We start from the raw sequence: 18634 nt of genomic DNA, 5'->3' as shown, positions 1-18634 counted from the left end.
GTGACAGTAAAGTCTAAGTGGTGTTTGGATGGGGGAGGGGGCTGCAGGGAGAGAGGGAAGAACTCTGCAGTCGCTCTCTTTGCACTAGAAAATTGAGATGCCTGGAAGATTGGAGGAAGCTCCTGTGGCTGACTGACACAAGAAGGACCTGGACCTCTGTGACGAAGCCCTGAGAGATGCTAACTGTTGCAAAGATCGCAGCAAGCAGCTGAGGAAAAGGCCTGAAGAAAGGCTAATAGTAGGACGGAGTCCAGGGGGGCAAGGGCAAGGTGTCTGATGGAGCAGACCATGGAAGCTCATCCTATGGCCACTGTATTCAAACTCAGTGTAGATGGAGGGCCTGGGTTCCTGTGCCTGCCACTGGGTAAGTGGCACAAAGCCCTCCGATGTAAGGAGAGAAGGAGGAATTAGGACCCAGACAGAAGGACGTAAGGACTGCTGGGTCCAGAATCAGGGGCCGGAGACCTCACACGGGGTCTTGGAATTATTCGTTGGACTTCCTCTTACTTTGGAAGGGGTAGCACTAAGCTGCAACCTGGCCAAAGGGCTGTCTCATGAAAAGAGACAGGGCTGGAGTGGCCGTCGACAGAGGGCTCCAGACATAAGAGATGCACCAGGCCTGGCAATGAAGGGTGTGTGCCAGTGGTGATTCCACCCTTCTACAGGGTGCTGGTCTAAACCTCTTTGAACAGCCTAGGCATCCCTGATTGTTTAAAAATCCATCGAGCGCAGCAGTACACTTTAAGATCCCCCTCCCATTGTGAGGCAGCCACCTTAAAAACTCCAATCCCTCTCCAGTTTAAGATATTGGCGTATAACTTGTGCAGTAAATAGTCACACGTGCCAAATTAAAACAATTCATTATTATTACTGTATTACTACAGCATAGCCTGCTTTTCTTGCTGCTTGCCTGTTTCATTCTTCACTGGCTTCTCCAAGCCCTCTCTAGACTCACCTGACTGACCAACTTGCTGCAACTTTTGTCTTTTAAAACAAGGAAGTGTGGCTGCCAAGCACTTCTCTCATAGCTCCACCATTAACTACAATTAAGGACTCTGAAACCAGCATGACTGTATTCCAGCCAATGCGTTTGTGTTTCAACCAGTGCCTCAATGATCAAATCTTCTAAGCGCAGCCAGAACACTGGGTTGTAAACACCATGCAGATTGCTTTGTGACCCATCCCCCTTGCTTTCTAAAGAAGCTTTTTAAAAAAATTCACTAAAGTCACTTAACCAATATATTTAAACCTCAGACTGACGCAACTAATGTGTGCGTATGTGCTGAGTGGGCAGAATACTAGGATACACCCCCTTTACTTTTGTGTCTGAAGAGGGGCTACAGAATTTCCCTCTTCCCACCAGAACCTGCCCATGCAGCTTCTGGAAAAAGCCAGAGGGGGTTGCTGCAGAGCAGTGAAAGCTGCAATTTTCCCTTGGGGCTGAGCCTGCTCATTCAGCACTTTTCCTAATTTGTCTCCGCTGGTCCTGGAGCGATACCTATGCAGTTTTCATTGATGATATTTACCTGTTCCTGCACGGCCACAGGCCTGATTGTCCATGCAAACGGATGGACGCTCTGTCATTTGACTTCAATGAGGGTGGGACTGGTCCCAACTGCCATTCCTACTAATATTGGCCCCCATCCGCACAAACTCTTAAGCATGTGCCTAACTGTGAGCATATGAATAGTCTCATTGACTTCAGTTGACTACTCATGTGTAAGTGTGTGCTAATGTTAAGTGTTTTGCTGGACTGGGGCCATTAGGAGCCAGATTCTCTTCTTGGTTGTACATTTAAAGGGTTTTCTGTAGGGATGGTCACAAACTTCTCCTTAAAACTTTTTTTTCAATGGAAAACTGAGTTTCTGACCAAATGAAAAATTTTGCAAAAAGTGTCACAGGAGGGTGAAGTACTTGTAATGGGGCAGGAGACCTCATTTCAGACCAGCCCTAGGTCTTCCTTCATGTCACAGGAACAGAATATGACCCTAAAAGTACAGAGGAGTGAGAGAAAACATGAGCTGTGTTAATTGTAGGTAAATAGCCCTTATTAACTCGTAAGCTCTTTGGGGCATGGCTATCTCTTGCTCTGTGCTCGGGCAGCACCTTGAGCAGTGGGGTCATGATCTATGACTGGGGTTCCTAGGTGCTACTGTAATACACATAATAAATAAACTGTAGAATAACACTACCAATACACTGCAGAAGCAAAAATTATGCTCCTCTATACTAATGAAATGACAAGACATTGAGCTATGGTGCAACACTTTGGCATCAGAGAATGAATATGAGTGTCTGCCTTAACCATTGAACCCAGAAAGGTCCAATTAAAACCTCATGAAAATTGTTCAGTGATGTTTGAATATGTGGTTTAAAAAAAAAAAAAGCTTCATAGCTCAGCTTTATGAGCATGTATGGCTTCTACGATTTCTGAAAACTTTAGTGTATTTTTATGAATGTCAAGTATTCTAAATTATTTAGCAAATTGTGTGCTTTTTTTTTCTCCCCTTCTCTAAGCTTTCACCATTGCTTATAACCCAAACCACAAATAAAGCATTAAAATTATTGATGTGAGCTAAGCAGGAGGGCAGTTGCCAAAAATAGCAGTATTCACTCAGGCTCATTCTATGTAGCTCTGGAAAAATTATTCCCAAAGCTGCAGCAAAGATCACATTTTTTCCTTTCTTCACTAATAGCAAAAATATTACCTTTCAAGTGCTCTGTTATTCCTGCAGCTGGGGGATAACCAGGTTGAATGATGCTTGAGGTAGCTACATTAGCAAGGCCTGCCAATCCAGCCTTCTGGTAATAAATTGAGAAATTTATTAAGCCCCTCTCTCTTGCTCCCATTTTTTTTTTGTATGGCAGGAATAGATTTTCTTTCATGAGAAAGCAAACTATATAGATGAACGAATGAAATCCCTTATTAGACCTAACTGAGCTGTAGGAACTTTATTTCATGTTCTTTACACTTAATGAGGTACATGAGAGCAACTTTAGGACGTGTTGGGTCTCTGAGCAATGGTGTAATTTTTTTTTTCAATAGAAGTTTGTAGTCCAGCTTTGCTATGAATTTAACTGAACAAGAGATGGGCGCAGAAATTCAGAAACCTCTGAGGATGGAAAAGAGGATCTACTCCTTGTAATACCTTGTCTTTCTGTAGCACCTGTGAGGGTATGTCTACGCTGGTTGGGAGGTGTGATTCCCAGCGCTGGTAGATGGATGCGCGCTAGCTCATAGCCGTATGGACATTGCTGCATGGGCAGCAGCACAGCCTCGCCACCCCAGTGCAAGCCCAACTGACCCCTTGGGTCTGAGCTTGGGTGGCTAGCCTGAGCCATGCTACCATGTCCACACTGCTCTTTTTAGCACGCTAGCTCAAGCAGAGCTCATGTGAGCCTATTTGTGCTGGGAATCACATTTCCCAGCTGCAGCGTAGACAAACCCTGAGTGTTACAAGAACGAAGGTCTTGGGAATGGTTCTCCAACTCCTGCCGGCAGAGGCACTTCCCCAACCACCACAGCCCACGTGGTGGGAGCTGCAAGAGGCATTATGCCTATCTAAGGGGAAGAGGAAGCATGAGTCAGAATGGCCCATGCTACACACAATACCGCGCACACACCCCACTGTGCCAGGCCCACTCTTGTGGCTGGAGCAGAGGAGCAGTTACAGCCTCGCCCTCTCCCCTCCTTCTGGACAGGTAGCACAATTGCTGACATTAGCCTTGGCCAGCTCTTGTATTCGGGGAGCGAGGCCCAGTCTAGCCCTAATAATAGCAAGCCTTTCAAGACTCCTGTGAGCTGGGCAGCTGATAGTTAAACTGAGGTACAGGGAGCAGTAGTGACTTGTGCAAGGTTACTCAGTGAGTCACGGGCAGGGCTGGAGACAGAACCCAGGAGTCCTTTTGTGGCGGGACGCAGTGGGACCGTAGGAGACAGTGAAAGAGAAGTGGTATTGTTGAGAAAACAACAATAAGGGGGGGGGAAAGACCATGGGGGGGGGGAAGGGCTGGAGGAAAGAAGAACAGAAAATACATACCACATACCAAAGTTTCCAAAATGGCTTTCCTTAAAGGAAAAACAAGGGGTGGACCCCAAGGGGTGGACATGGCACTTACAAGAGCCTCTCCTCAATATGCACAGCTCTCATTGGTGAGGAGAGGCATGTTTTGCCTGCTGTGAATGTGACAGGCTGATGTGGTGCTGGACAGTGCTACTTACCTGCACTTAGTCAAAGCACAAAGGCTCAGAGGAATAACTGATGCTCCAAGTGAATTTAGCAGCAAAGAATCCTGTGGTACCTTATAGACTAACAGACGTTTTGCAGCATGAGCTTTCGTGGGTGAATGCCCACTTCATCGGATGCAAGTAGTGGAAATTTCCAGGGGCAGGTATATATAAGCAAGCAAGAAGCAAGCTAGAGATAACGAGGTTAGTTCAATCAGGGAGGATGAGGCCCTGTTCTAGCAGCTGAGGTGTGAAAACCAAGGGAGGAAAAACTGGTTCTGTAGTTGGCAAGCCATTCACAGTCTTTGTTTAATCCTGAGCTGATGGTGTCAAATTTGCAGATGAACTGGAGTTCAGCAGTTTCTCTTAGAAGTCTGGTCCTAAAGTTTTTTTGCTGCAGGATGGCCACCTGAAGATCTGCTATTGTGGGGCCAGGGAGGTTGAAGTGTTCTCCTACAGGTTTTTGTATATTGCCATTCCTAATATCTGATTTGTGTCCATTTATCCTTTTCCTTAGAGACTGTCCAGTTTGGCCGATGTACATAGCAGAGGGGCATTGCTGGCATATGATGGCGTATATTACATTGGTGGATGTGCAGGTGAATGAATCGGTGATGGTGTGGCTGATCTGGTTAGGTCCTGTGATGGTGTCGCTGGTGTAGATATGTGGGCAGAGTTGGCATCGAGGTTTGTTGCATGGGTTGGTTCCTGAGCTAGAGTTACTATGGTGCAGTGTGCAGTTACTGGTGAGAATATGCTTCAGGTTGGCAGGTTGTCTGTGGGCGAGGACTGGCCTGCCACCCAAGGCCTGTGAAAGTGTGGGATCATTGTCCAGGATGGGTTGTAGATCCCTGATGATGCATTGGAGGGGTTTTAGCTGGGGACTGTATGTGATGGTCAGTGGAGTCCTGTTGGTTTCTTTCTTGGGTTTGTCTTGCAGTAGGAGGCTTCTGGGTACACGTCTGGCTCTGTTGATCTGTTTCCTTATTTCCTCGTGCGGGTACTGTAGTTTTGAGACTGCTTGGTGGAGATTTTGTAGGTGTTGGTCTCTGTCTGCGGGGTTAGAGCAGATGCGGTTGTACCTCAGTGCTTGGCTGTAGACAATGGATCTTGTGGTGTGCCCGGGATGCAAGCTGGAGGCATGAAGGTAGGCATAGCAGTCGGTAGGTTTTCGGTATAGGGTGGTGTTAATGTGACCATCACTTATTTGCACCATGGTGTCTAGGAAGTGGACCTCCTGTGTAGATTGGTCCAGGCTGAGGTTGATGGTGGGGTGGAAGCTGTTGAAATCGTGGTGGAATTTTTTGCATCCGACGAAGTGGGTATTCACCCACGAAAGCTCATGCTGCAAAACGTCTGTTAGTTTATAAGGTGCCACAGGATTCTTTGCTGCTTTTACAGATCCAGACTAACACGGCTACCCCTCTGACAAGTGAATTTAGGGAGGGAAGGTGGATCAGGATTGGGAGCTGCAAGATCTGGATTCTATCCCCAGCTCTCCCTCCAATATTCTGTGCATCTCTTTGGGCAAGTCACCAACCTTAGAGTTGGGTTGGAAGGGACTGCAGGAGGTCATCTAGTCCAACCCCCTGCTCAAAGCAGGACCAATCCCCAACTACATCATCCCAGCCAGGGCTTTGTCAAGCCTGACCTTAAAAACTTCTAAGGAAGGAGATTCCACCACCTCCCTTGGTAACCCATTCCAGTGCTTCACCACCCTCCTAGTGAAAAAGTTTTTCCTAATATCCAACCTAAACCTCCCCCACTGCAACTTGAGACCATTTCTCCTTGTTCTGTCATCTGCTACCACTGAGAACAGTCTAGATCCATCCTCTTTGGAACCCCTTTTCAGGTAGTTGAAAGCAGCTATCAAATCCACCCCCCCCCCAATCATTCTTCTCTTCTGCAGACTAAACAATCTCAGTTCCCTCAGCCTCTCCTCAGAAGTCATGTGCTTCAGCCCCCTAATCATTTTTGTTGCCCTCCGCTGGACTCTCTCCAGTTTTTCCACATCCCTCTTGTAGTGTGGGTCCCAAAACTGGACACAGTTCTCCAGATGAGGCCTCACCAATGTCGAATACAGGGGAATGATCACGTCCTTCAATCTGGCAATGCCCCTACTTATACAGCCCAAAATGCCATTAGCCTTCTTGGCAACAAGGGCACACTGTTGACTCATATCCATACTTCTCTGTGCCTCTTGTCCCCCATCTGCAATATGGCAATTAAAATGCTCCTATATCTCATAGGAAGGTTGGGATTTTCAGTACTTTGAGATCCGCAGACAGAAGGTGCAGTAGAAGTATAATTAATCTTTGATTGCCTTGCAATTGAACTATCATCTGCACTTACATTGATTAGGACCTCAATTTTAAAGTCTATTCCTTAAGTCCTCATGCTTCAGAGTATAAGTTGATTACTAGCTAGGGTAATGAAGCAACCTCCTACACTGGCAGAATTAGATGCATCATGGGGGTGTTCCTCTTAAGCATCAGCTGCTGTCAGAAACAGGGTACCAGAATTGATGGACATTTGCCTGTTCTGTTTTGGCAAGATCTATGGACCTGATTCTTCTGCTGAAGTCAACTGGAGTTTTGCTATTGACTTCAGGGAACCCTTTGGCTCGTTGCTTGAACACAACGTGTCATTTCCTTGGTCACTGCCACATCCTGGGCACCATGTTTAGGGTTCTATACACAAGGCCAGTGATCAATTCTACCCTAGGTCTGTGGGTGAGAATTTACCCTTGGAGAAGAGTAGCAGCCACCAGAAGAGATGGGAAGAATTTACTGGATGGGGACCACAAAGGTTGCCGAAATGAGCACAAAGGGAAATGGTGCAGCCTTGGAGCAAAGCTAAGCTTAAAAACCAAGAAACCCAGTTGCAGTAAAGGAGATGTCCGAACCAGGGAGAGAGACCTGCCTCCAGGCTCTGCTGCCAGACGGCAAGGAAAGAAACACATGCACATCATTGTTGTGGGAGTTTTTTCTCATTAGATCAAAAGGACAACAGCACTGCAATCTGTTGCTTGGAAAGAAAACGCAGCAGAGAGGAGGAGGAGGAGGATACACATGTGGGTAGAAAGACACCTCTTGGAAAAACAGCCGAGGAAAGATTCTGGGAGAAATATCTTGCCAAGTGGATCAGACAAGTCATCATGCAGTAAAAGAAAGGAGAAAGTACAGGAGTGGGCAACGGACAAGCACCTTACTGCATGTTGATTGTGGCACAGCCTCCATTAGTCCTTCCTTCATGCACCCACTCAAGTGCTACGAGTCAGCTGTGACAAGCAAGATATCGCTTATTTGGATTGGCTACTTAGAGTAACAAAACTGCTGCCTCAAAATGCAGACTGACTGCAGAATAGATACTAGATAGATGAAGGATGAAGAAACAATAGTAAATTGGTGTTACAAGAATTAATTTGTCCTCCCTGCAGCTTTTTGCTGCACAGAGCCATACCTGTTTTTTTTTCTCTTGGGATTTAAAAACTCTTCTGCTTATGCCACCAGAGATGATAAACCCCATGCCTTATAGCTATTACTTTCTCAGGCTATATACATAAATCCTAGCAAATGTAATCCATAGCTATGGTCTCCTGGGACTTGGAGGCTCTGAATGCTCTCCGTGTTCCTCTTAATTGCCATGAGACTTCACACCCAAGTTTAAAATACGTCCAAGAATTTAGCAATTTGACCCTTAACAGCCCAACAATGCCCCATTCGGTCTCAGTAATCCCAAACGTCTTAGGCAAAGGTTCTCATTGAGGGCTAGTGTCTAAAACAAATCTGAAGTTTGTAAAGCAAGCAGTCTGTTAGGCATTGGCCTAAAGCTAGGAGAAATTTTGTAAAAAGTGGCAAACACACTGTTTATTCCTGATCCATAATTCAGAAATACTTTGTGTGCTTAACCTCAAATATCTAAAAATAAATCTTCCTTTGCAAGAGACTACACATTTCAGGTGAGAAGGAGTTATTTTTCAGAAAGCCTGAGGCCGAATGGTTCAAATCCACTTCACTAAGAAAACTCTTGCAACCTTAGCTATGGAGTCAGTATTATGGCTTTGTAATACTGGTGAATATCAAAGGCAGAGAGACAATCCAGGCTGACTTCCAGATTCCGTGTTTTCAGTTAGAAAAATCCTCTCTTGACTTGTAAACTCAACACTTTTCATACAAATGTCTAGATACTGTGGAACGCCAGATGTTTGTTTTCATTGTCACTTCTCAGAGAAAAGGCAGGCTTTAAAGACTTGAGAAGCAGTTGATCAAAAGCACCATGAAACATGAATGGGTAGGAAAATAGGACTATTTGTTAGATACTGAACTTCTTTAGGAAAAATGTAGCCATGAGCCTTTGAGTCACAAAGTTTGAATTTGGCTCTGAACTACCTACACCCAGTTCAGAGTGTTCTGATCCAGGTTTTTGATTCAGCTCACAAGAGAGGCCACCTACCCTGTTTGGAACTGGATCTGAACTCCCCCAGACTTAAGCATATGTGAACCTGTAGCTTTGTTTTCAGGTGTAGCTAGGGTAAGAGAAAAATTGGAAGAGGAAAAGGTATTAGCTAATTCCTTCATTACCTTTTGTTCCTTAAGAAGGTATTGCAGGCAGCCTGGCTGGGGTAACATTTCTCTACCTCTGTTCATGAGAGCTAGGAGAAGCAGGTCTATTTATTTTGGTTTCAGTAATGGCAAACCAACCTCTCAAATGACCATAACCTTCCTTTCCCCCCCAGCTCTAAACAGATAAAATTACTACTTAGAAAATTCCACCTAACCTTTAAGGCTTTCAGTCACAGCAGTAAACACTACTGTGCTTCAGCAGAGCTTCTACTTTTGCTAAACTGTATTATAAGCACCTTTTAATTACAGGGAATGCAGCCTGATGGGCATAGGAAGGGTTGACTCCCAGAGAACACATGATAACCAGGGCAGGGAGAGGCTGGTAAGGTTTGTTGGGTATTTTTTTGGGCAGGAAAGAAAGGGCTTTGCAGAGATGATTAATAGTAAACAATGTTAATCTAAATAGATCTCTGACAGAAGACCTCACATTCCTTTAGCCCACTCTCCTCAAGTTATTTGGACATTAACCATTTCATTTATGAGTGTAGCTAAACAAAGGATAAGAAATGCCCTTCCTAGATGACAGTGATGGAAAATTGATATACTATTTTCATTGCTATTGTTTCACTGTTGCATTTGAAGGAACACAAGTTAATACACAGCGAGCCCCATTTGCCTCTGGCCTGCACTGCTTTTATCCGAGTGTAGGTGGGGAGGGATAGCTCAGTGGTTTGAGCACTGGCCTGCTAAATCCTTGAGGGGGCCATTTAGGGATTTGGGGATTGGTCCTGCTTTGAGCAGGGGGTTGGACTAGATGATCTGCTGAGGTCCCTTCCAACCCTAATAATCTATGATTCTATGACTTCAATTAAGGTATTCCCAACTTGGGCTTGATCCAAAGCCACTGGAAACACTCACATTGATTTCATTAGGTTTTGGATTATTCCCGTTCTCAGCTATAAGAGAGGAGAATCGGGCCTTGGTCTTGCAAATGGATTAGCCTTTCATTATCCAATTGAAAAGCGAAGCTGGGATGCCTTCCTTTGAATCCCTAAATCTGTGTTTTGTTTTCTAACCCCCTGAAGTGTGCGTGTGTTTGTTTTTAAATAGGTCAGATCAAATATAGATTGGAGGGAGCTCTTTTTAAAGTCCCCGTCCGACTAACTATAGCAACAGTCTGGCATGACAATTCCATCTCTGACTCCCACTGTTAATGGTAAGGCTTTCGGCCTTTGGGTAGGCAGGCTATCCTTATCACCTTGGCAGACTTCCAGCTCCAAATAATAATCCATTAACGTCTGCCCTGTTGGCATTCTTGCCAAATACGAGGGATATCTTTTAAATAAACACCGGCAGTTCCCAGTCAGAGGCAAGAGAGAGGGAGTAGAGGAAAAACAATCCTTGACATTTCAGTGACTTTGCAGGGCTAGCTGACACCTGGTACCACCCTTATCTTGTGGTGTTTATGCAGAGCTGCAAAGCAAGGCTTCTCCCGTTGGCTCCTTTGCCATCTTTAAATAGAACTGGAAAGGCTTATAATGATAGGAGTAACTTTTTTGGACATCCACTATATTTCCCCTCCCCCCCCCCAAGCTGGGGAGCCCTTATGTTAATATTAACATCTCTACTCCTGTTTTCCTCTTAAGTTCAGCAAACACAGCTTAGCAGGGCTTCATGCCTCTTGTGCTTTGCCAACAATATTTTTTTCCCACAGTTTGTTGGCCTGACAAGTTTTACACCACAGCTCAGCTTTTCTGAGGCCCCTTTCCCACCACCTGATTCCTTATCTGTTCATCCACCAAACCAAACAGCCACATATTGATCTGAATCATTAGGGTCTGCACGTCCAGTTTTCTGGGGATTCTAAACCTGACTGTTTCAGTTTGTTTTCCTCCATTTCATTTAACGGGGCTGTAACCTGACTCTCAAGGACAACTTGAGGTTTATTTTTCCAGCTGTTGTATTTTGTTTGGTAATAATAAAATGTCTTGTTTGGATATTTCATAATGTCAATAAATGAACTGTCTAGTTTTTGTTTTTGCCAGGCAGTTGGAAATCCCATTTCAGTTCCTATTAATTAGGTTAGTGAACATTAAAACATTAGTATTAGAAGAGTAACATAAGGCCAAATCCTGAGGACCTTATCTGGGGTTTGAATCTGATTTCACCTATGCCTGTCTTTTATGCTAGTTCATTGAATTTTTTTTTTCTTCAGTGGAGTTACTCTGGTGTATGACTGTAGATCAAGCATTGAGAAGCCAACAGCATTTCCTCAGCCTTGCACTCAGTTTTCATCAGCCTGATGTAAGTAATAAATGAGTAAGGACTTGAAGTTTTGACCCACAGATATTACATTTGCTATTGAATTCTACCCCATTCTTTGGGTCTGATTCTGCAGCTACTCCATGCATAAAATACCCCTTGAATTATGCCCTTTGTTTGCAACTTTACATTTTATTTATGTGCTTTCATCTGGGGTTTTAGTTTTTGAATTTGATTAGTATGAAAAGTAATAATAACTAGAGTTGGCAGAATTTGTTTTAAAAAGTTTTCATGGCAATATTGGTGGCTTTGTTTTTTAAGCTTTTTATTTTTACCAATTTAAATTTTCTCAGTTGAGGGAAATTATTGGGATCAGACAATAATTATTTAATGATGGTAGACTTTGAGATTCCAAAAGCTAAAGTTTTATAACTGTTAAAATGCAAATTGTCACCATCATATGTCAAAATTTTAGCCTTGAATCAAACTCTAATATGTTCTCAGGCAGTATTTTTCATACTTTGCCTGTCAGTAAATTTCTATGGTCAATGGGAATATCTATCTATCTATCTATCTATCTATCTATCTATCTATCTATCTATCTAATGTGTGTAAAGTGAAATTGATGTTTACTGATTAAAAATCTAATGCTTCCAAACCTAATCATAACTAAGTCACCATCTACTCATCTGATTAAACTTCCCATCAGATGAATGTCATTACACCTGTGTGCGTGTGTGTGTGTGTGTGTGTGTGTGTGGAGGGGGAGGGGTTAAGAAATGCAGATAGCCCCAGGAGGTAAAAACAGGGGGTGCAGCATCTTAGAGATAAAATACAGACCTCTGGCCAGTAAGGGAAGGAGAAATTGTGAAGTAGAGCTTCATCTTATGGGTGTCAAACTTTTTTTATATTCCATTACTGTGCTATTCAGCACACAGTGTTTGAACATCTGGATATATTTTTAAGGAAGACCACTTTCTTGCTAATCATCAGCACTGGGGCCTTATATTTCATGTCCCCTCATAATCAAATGAAGAAATAGTGTTCAGATTGGTCCAGCATAGATGCCTATTAATGTATTGTTAGTTCAACATGTTGCTCCACCTCTGTACAGCCTATATATGGCAAGCCCCATATTAGTTCCTGTTCAGTTACTTAATGCTGGGACCAAGTTAGTTTCAGTTTCTGAAACAACACCAAGCGGAGCAAAAGAGGGTAGAATGACTGACTGGAAACATTCCCAAAAGACAGCAGATTAACACACAAGCACATGGTGATCCACCTACTGCGGAAAAGAGGCATCACTTACAAATCTCAACCAATTCAGTCTTTGCAGATTCTGCCCAGATGTTTAAAGGCCTTTCTGAAATTGTCTGTACTTAAAAGGCGTTATGAGTAAGTGCTCAGTACGTATGCTGTAACCTCTTTGGCAATCAGTTGGTGATTGAACCAAATTGTTAAATATCCCTGGCAGTGAAAGGTTATTCCTTTTAAATGCTTAAATATTATTACTAGGACTTAAAGGGAGAGCAGCAGAAGAAGCCAAACAATAATAATCGGAGACTAATTAAAAATAGAACAATGCATTAACTAGTACATTTTGTATATGTGAATGTGCAAATGTCTATGTATAAAAAAGACAGGTACCTAATTTAGGGCTTAAGTTCACAGCTCCTTGTTTCTCTGTTTGATGGATTGGGCTATACTAAATTCTTATCATTGGGGCATGTCTTTTCTTCCAGTTATCCTGGTGGAGAGGAGCTCTAAAAGCAAAGTGAATTTGTGCAGGCAGTATAGAAAGACGCAGCAGTATCTGTGTGCCAATGAGCCCCTAGGCAGGCATACGTGGTGGGGAACAGCATTGCCTATTTGCAGAGCCAACTTGGATCTTAATCCATAGCCTCATGGATCCTGATCCAGAGCCCGATGTCTACACTCCACATTACTTCAGTATAACGTATGTTGCACAAGAGTGTGGATTATTCACACCCCTGAGCAGTGTAAGTTATACTGACCAAAGAGCCGGTGTGGACAACACTATGTTGGCAGGAGGGCTTCTCCTGCCGACATAGCTGCTGCCTCTTGCAGAGGCAGGAATTACTAAGCCAACAGGAGAGCTTTCTCCCATTGGACTAGAGCAGCGGTTCTCAAACTGTGGGTCAGGACTCCATTTTAATGGGGTCGCGAGGCCTGGCTTAGACTTGCTGGGGCCCAGGTCTGAAGCCAAAGACCGAGCCCCAGCACCTGAGGCTGAAGCCAAAGCCTGAGGGTGGTGGGGCTTGGGCTTTGCCCCCCCTGCCTGGGGCAGCAGGGCTCAGGTGGGCTCTGGTTTCATTTCCCCCCCCCGGGGTCCTGTGGTCATTTTTGTTGTCGGAAGGGGGTCACGGTGCAATGAAGTATGAGAACCCCTGGCTTAGAGCATCTTCACCAGAAGTGCCACAGCAGTGCAGCTGTAGGTGCCGTAGTGCAGACGTAGCCCGAAAAAGACAGGGGAATAACGTTAACCTGTTTAGGAGGTGGATAAATGAGCATAGCAACATTGTCTTCAGCAGAGCTATGCTGGCTTGTTCCTGGGTCTCCACTTTCCTGAGTTTCCCCCCTTTTATTTATTTATTTATTTTTTCAAAGCCCTTACTATACAATGGTTTACAAGAGTAATCATGCAAAACAATAGTTACTGTCTAGTTCACTTTGACGGTAAGCTCTTTGGGGCAGGAACTTTTTTTTTGTGTGTGTGTACAGTGACTAGCACAATGGGTTCCTGGTCTGATAGGAGCTCATAGGTGCTGCCACAATGCACACAAATAGCTATAGCTTATAGTAATGATAGTGCTGCATTTTGGACTATTAATATCAGCTCTAGTGATACTTAAAAAAATTAGAATAAGGGGAAATGGCAACTCTGCTTCAGCCTTCGGCGCCTCTTTCTTTTTAAAGTCTACTGTAAGTAACATCTTCCAATCCACACTGGTGCAGGAACTGTGTTTTGTGGAACTACAGTGAAAGAAGTGTTTTAAGTTTCCTGTGGTTTAAGAAATTACCAGGTTCCTTTGTTTCAAGGGCTTGGGGAAACCAGAAAACCAATTCCGTGTTGCTGTTGTGACCATTGAATGAATACAACAGCCAATTGGATTTTTGTAGGTTAAAAAAGGTTACAGTTTAAAGATAGCAGGTCAAATCCTGATCTCAGTTACACCAGTCTCAGTCCAGAGCAACAACAGTAACTTCAAGGATTTGATGAACAAATCTTGTTTGGTGGGGCTTAGACACACCCCTCCACTTTGGCAAAATCTATCCGTCATGACCCTATAGTGAAGTGACCCACACTGATAATACATTCCACAACTGATCCTGACTCAAGGTCTTTAAAGAGCAAGTCTCTGCACCTGTTGACCTTATGCATGTGCCTAGCTGATATATCCAGGCTCTGGGTTATGTGAGTTGCAATCTCCTGAGCTCGTCCAACTCTGTCTACTAGCCCACTGTGCATATACACACCTCCTTATCAGCTATAGTTGGCACAACAGAAGTGTTTCACAGGCAGAGTTTCGTATCCCATTTTTAACACTCTGCCTCACACGGGAGGGTACGGTATGTCTTTTTCTTGACTAAATGTGTCATGCCCTTTTAACTAGTTGCCACTTCATAAACTTGATTAACAACTTGTTTCTTCATTAACAACCTGCTGGATCCCCTTGGAATGACTCCGTTTCTTCTCTCTGCTGTTGCTATTGTGAGGGCTGGCACTGCATGTGCAGAGACTCCATAGTGATAGGGTTTTAAAATAAAGGTAACCGAGAAGTACTAAGTGCTATTAGCAGGTTTCACGTGTCCCTTGCAATACAGCCTCTCATTTCACAGCCAGAAGTGCCTGTGAACGTCTTGTTCTTGTTTCCATTGTTTAGGTCTTCACATGCCCCTTAAATATCAATGGGTGTGATTAAATATTAAAAAAAAAAAAAAGGACTTACCATGTGTACTCGTTCATAAGCCAAATATTTTTGGTAAAAAAGTGACTTATCAAAGAGCAGAGGTCAGCTTATAAACGGGTCTGCACCAAAATTTGATGATTTTAAACTCTATGTCATCATTGAATTGAATATCTAATACAGGGATCGTCAACCTTTGGCATGCAGCCCCTGTTGGCCTGGAGCAGTGAACCACGGCCAGTGGGAGCCGTGATTGTTCGAACCTGCGGCTGTGGCAGGTAATCAAACTGGCCCGGTCCACCAGGGTGGGCCGCATGCTAAAGGTTGGCGATCCCTGATCTAATACATTGTCATTTTGTTTAGCTGGAGCGTCTGCAGGCATGGAGCCCCTCAGCTGCCTGCGGCCACGGTGCACTACTTCCCACAGCTCCCATTGGCTGGGAACAGCAAACCACAGCCACAGGGAGCTAAGGGGCTCCATGCCTGCATACGCTGCAAGTAAACAAAACATCCCGACCCGCCAGTGGCTTACCCTGACAGGCTGGGAGCCAAAGTTTTCCAACCCCTGAAATATAGGGTCGGTTTATGAAAGGGTCATACAGTTTTTTGCAATTTTTACCTATCCATTTGGGGGGGTCAGCTTATAAACGAATGGGCTAATGAACAAGTATATACAGTAATGCTAATGTTTAATCATTGGCGAGATTAAGGAGAAACTAGAAGAGATGGCACTTGCATTCTTATGCAGATGTCAAAATTACAGAAGAGATGGCATTTACTACAATTTTGCAGTCTGCATAAGAATATAATCCCATCATTGCCTGGAAAGTTTGCAAATGAGCAGGACTCTGCTTCGGTTGTGAGTAGATATTATGGCCTCTCTGCAAATGGGCATGACTGAAAAGTTGATTAATTCCTGACCATGGACGTTCATATGTATTTGTTGACCGCCAGATTTCTTGCCCAAAATGCTGACCTGGCAGCCCATCCTGAGCTTAGCTGCCATCTTTGAGCTAGGATGACTTTTTCTAAACTCAGGGTAAGATCATCCCCTCCGCTTCAGTGTGTAGAGAGAGCTGTCTGGGATTGGGAGAGTGGGTAGTTTTGATTGCAGCCACTTTTCCTGTGGAGCCGGCATCAACCCCTCCACCATTACTCCATGGAAGCTTGTGAATAAGATGCTAGAGGGACAAGCCATGTGCTGTGGCATTGTTCCCTTCCCTATGCCTCCCCTAAGCACCTACTGCTTGAAACAACACCCGCTTAGATTCTAGGCTTGCACCACTTTTGAAGAGGTCTGTTTTGCAGGATTGTGGGGCAGCTAGCCAGTAGCAGTAGGGAGGGATCGGGGAAGAGCATGTTCTGTTTCACAGCGTACTCACCGATGCTGTTTTAAACACACAAATGCTCTTGCTAGAAGGTTGGAACGTAACATGGCTTAACTTCTTAGAATTCAGAGTGGTAATGCACAAGAACCTCAAAATACAGACACCAAGCTTTTTGCTCTCTAAAACAAAGGCACAACTCACCCCACCTTATTCTATGCTGTATCCTGCGAACTGACTGCTGCTGGACCCAGATCTCACACTTCCCTGCGGAGCCCTTGAGCTTGCAAGCAGGAACAGGAAAGACCCTGCAGTTTAGTGACAGCTTATATTTTTACAGGTTTTTTTCAATTCATTTTGTGTGTGTTTGTGTGTGTGGAGGGGAAGGAATGGGATCCTCCCTGCACCATTTCCTGGCCTCTGTCCCCCATAGGTATCTCTGGAAAGATGCAACTTGGCCATAAACACTTGCATTCATAGCTACACAGGCAGAACTGCTTGTTTATCTGTACCAAGCTGATGTGCTTGAAACCAATTGTTCTAATGAAGGCCCCATCCACTTCTGCTTCTCCCCAAAAACAGATCACTGAAGGGAGAGGCCAAAGGAAACTTCCTCTGCTCTACTCAACTTCCTTGGATGAACTGGTCATTTGGGCCCTGAAACCTGTCCCACATCCTCCAGCCCTCTCAGAAATAGTTGTATTAAGAACCTCAGTAATAGGAAAGCCCAGAAACAGCCTGTTCCGTTTTTGGACTCTAGGACTCCTGTTTTTAAGAAAATTCCTTAATCAAAGGAAGCCTTCTCAGGGTGATGTGGATAGCCAGACCTGGGCACGGTTTTTATTCATTTGAGCAAGTGGGTGCGTAATGCTCCGTCCATAAGGAACACCATAGCATAATGGGGTCTCTCCCTCATAAAAAACGTCCCAGTTTGTACAACATGCTGCACTGTTCCTGGAAAGAGACTTAAAATATGACATGGGAAGAATGCAAGAATGGGGACTAAATGGCTTACAAAATCCTGGTGTGGCTTGAAAGTGAAAAATGGGAGACCTGGCATTTAAATAAGCAAGATTTTTACTTTTTTCTCCTCATAGTGCTTTCTCCTGGGGGCGGGGGGAGAATCCAACTGCCTTAAAGAATGTGCCCTCAGTATTGGCCATATTGGCTATTCCCTATAAAAGTAGAGGGAGTATTGCACACTATTGAGTTATCCAAAGTAAAAGTGGAAAGTTTTTAAGGACAGCTGCTCTCTAATGTCACATCATTTAAAATGTATAGTTTTGCTGGCCCCATTCTCTTCCTTAGGACTTGTTATACCAAAGCAGAAAGAGGGGAAACTAATCAACTAAACAGAAAAAAGAATCTTGTTTCTTTGGTCTTCTTGAGAGTGTTTGTTTTGTCTGAACAAAGTTTACCCACAGCTGGTAACTAGCTCCTCATGTAACATTGCTTGCCAGCTTGAGAATTTATTATGTAGGTTACCCTTAAATAGCTCATGTTCAGCTGCAGAACACCTGTTCGTGGGTTGGTAAATGGGAAAATCCAGGGAAAATGCTTACTAAACACAAAGGGCTGCTTGCGGAAAAAGAACTTGTTGCTCTTGGATATGGTTGTAACTGCCGTTTGGGTGACTTTAGCAAGGCATTGTGTAGTACGCTACGTCTATACGTGTGTTTCTACGTGTGGAAAAACGAAACCTGAGCTAAACAGAGGGAGCAGTGCTAAACAGAATCCCGAACACACTACTGTGCTGATTTTCTTCTTTTCAAGCCTATTTTTACTGAGCGATTTGAATTGACTCTTTATACAAGCCTGTTAACCTGAGAGTTGTCAGATAACTATTCCAGTGCCCCACATCTCATGGACCACCTCCCCTCCACTTTATATACTGATCTGCAATCTCACAACTGGTGCTCTAGCATCTACAGTAGTTCCTGGCAATGGCATCTTGTATGGGGGTAGGGAAAAGTTGAGGTGGGAGTAGCCGTAGAAAGACTATCTAGACCCCCTCTGCCGCACATACATTCAAATCAAGTTCATTCCCCCACCTCTTCCACTCCATTTCTTTCACACACTGGTGCAACAGTAACTTCCCTGGATGCCTCTGCACGATTGAACTTTCCCTGGGTCCTGCCTTCAAGCAACCTTGTACCCATGTTCATTCTCCAGCCCTGGCCTGTCTTATGGATCAGAGAGTATGGGAATAATTTAAAGATATGAAACAGAGTAGTTGAAGTGACACACAACCACAGTGTTAATATTCAACTACATGTAGCAAAAAGGCTGGCATTTGTTTGTTTTTTTTCCTTTTTAATTTAAAGG

At 44.1% G+C, this 18634-nt stretch overlaps 1 protein-coding gene across 4 annotated transcripts in view; it reads left to right on the top strand.

Moving 5' to 3' along the window:
* The window catches only part of FGGY (FGGY carbohydrate kinase domain containing), a 365851-nt gene that overhangs the window by 14864 nt on the left and 332353 nt on the right, over positions 1-18634 (top strand). The window lies entirely within an intron of this gene.

This window comes from Mauremys reevesii, linkage group 8, assembly GCF_016161935.1.
Source record: "Mauremys reevesii isolate NIE-2019 linkage group 8, ASM1616193v1, whole genome shotgun sequence".
Classification (NCBI taxonomy): Eukaryota; Metazoa; Chordata; order Testudines; family Geoemydidae; genus Mauremys; species Mauremys reevesii.
Note: the sequence above shows the minus strand (reverse complement) of the source record. Positions and strands in the feature narration are given on the sequence as shown.